Raw genomic sequence first — 1,990 nt, 5'->3', positions numbered from 1 at the left:
ACGACCATTACTCTGAAAAATAGAGAGAAAAGAAAACCAAAAACCATTTCTTGGCTGGTTTGAAGAAATTCTAAGGAGATCCAAGTGAAATCAAAGCTAAAGAAGTGGATTAAGCTTAGTTCTAGCCTTTTTATGGTAAGTTCTTGTACTTGGAAGTTAAACTATGTTTTTGAATTTTGCTGAGAGCTTATCTATGGTGTTTTATCTCTTGTTAAGATATTTCTTGGTGGTTTCCAAGTGGTTTGAGGTTTAGAAAAGCTAGAAGAGATTGTTTTCGCCGAAAAGTTGCTCGGTAAGTGAAATTTTGTGTTTTATGAGATTTTTGGGGTTCTTGGAGTACAAACTGATTTTTGGTTATTTGATTGAGTTTATAAGAGAGTATATATGTTTATAAATGTTTGAATAGATGTGGAGACTCATTTAATTTGGGTGATGATCTAGGAGATTAGAATTTTATCAAAATCGGTATATGATAACTTTATGATGAATCATGTTGGTATTTGGGATATATGGTTATGGCAGGTTATTTGATGTTGATTATTGGTTAATTTTGATATTTGAGGATAGCTAAAATTAAGGGGAAACTCTATCAAAATTTCTCCAAATGTCTAAGATAAATTTAACGCTCGATCTAGGTGATTTAAGGCATTTTAGACATGAATTGGATATGAAATTTGATATGATGTTTTATGGGTATTTTTTTAAATGAGAGTTCAATGTATTACTGCCATCATTATGATGAGAAATCCATGCCATTGTCAGGATAAGCACATCAACACCTAAGACACCACTTGTTACACGGTGAAATATATTTTGGACAGAAGGTAAGTAAAGTACTCAACTGCAACACAAGAATTACATATTATGTGAAAGTATGCATTATATGAATATTTTGTGAGTAAGTGGTATTAACATACATTGACACTTCCTCATAAATTTGTATGCATGGTATAATAGTGATATGGTAAATTATTACATGATATAAGACCATGCATGATATTATGATGATTAATTATATGATGCCCTTTGCAAGTTTTGTGCAACATAAAAGAAAGTTGTAATAAGAAGTTTAAGTTCAATGCCACTGTTTTGAAAAGGCAAATGAAAGTGTTAATAAGTGTAAACGGAGGCCTATAGTAGGCTTATAGTGGCTGCCCAATATTTTGGGCTAGGTTTTAGCGAACCAATTATATTGTTTGCCATGTTTTCGTTTTTATTTCTCCTCCATATGAGTTATTGTTATATGTATTGACACCACAGTGTGTGGCCGCCTTAACTCTTGAGTCCGACGGGGCAACGATGGAATAAGGTTTTTAATGCGCCCTACTGTGGTGATGGATAGCCGGAGGAGAGCCCATGGGATTTTATATTATATGTGTAACAAGCCCTGCAGGCATTGACCAATTCAACCAGCGTGCACAATATTAAGGGGCCCAAAATTTAAAAAGAAGTTGTGTATGTCCATTGACATTGGGTAATCATTAGCATTGCATGCATTACTTTGCTTACTGAGCTTTAGGCTCACAGTTGTCTTGTGTTGCAGGTAGAGAAAGAAATGAGTGAATGACATAAGGAGAACTAAAGCATGGTCCTGACCGTGATTTGTACATATGAACACATCGACCTTTTGTGGGTTATTTCAGTTTACCAATGTGATATTTGTAATAAAGTGTGAAGTTATGTTTTGAAAACAAATTGGGTTATTTAATACTTATGTATAATATGTTTGAGACACACTTTATGTTTAATGTAAATAATGTGAAATAAGTTTTCAAGTTAAAAAAAAAAATGTCCAGACTTTCACAGAAATAAATTATGATAAAGTTTTAAAACGTAACACCTTAGATATGGTTTTAACTAAAATAAGTGGGGGTGTTACACATATATTCAACTAGGTGCAGTTTTCTTACCTTTAGTCTGTACAGTTATTGAATTACGAGCAACGCCCCTCAAGCACGATCCGTTCCCGAGCCTAAGCCTTTATCACCTA

General features: G+C 33.6%; 1 long non-coding RNA gene across 1 annotated transcript; it reads left to right on the top strand.

Annotated features, from left to right (window-relative positions):
* On the top strand, positions 1–1,784 carry LOC133789388 (uncharacterized). The gene is made up of 4 exons (XR_009873548.1): positions 1–135; positions 217–292; positions 763–824; positions 1,544–1,784. It is a non-coding gene; the product is annotated as an uncharacterized LOC133789388 (long non-coding RNA).
* Positions 1,785–1,990: the final 206 nt, after the last annotated feature.

Source organism: Humulus lupulus, chromosome 7 (assembly GCF_963169125.1).
Source record: "Humulus lupulus chromosome 7, drHumLupu1.1, whole genome shotgun sequence".
NCBI lineage: Eukaryota > Viridiplantae > Streptophyta > Magnoliopsida > Rosales > Cannabaceae > Humulus > Humulus lupulus.
The sequence above is the reverse complement of the archived record's forward strand: the minus strand, read 5'-3'. Positions and strand labels throughout refer to the sequence as shown.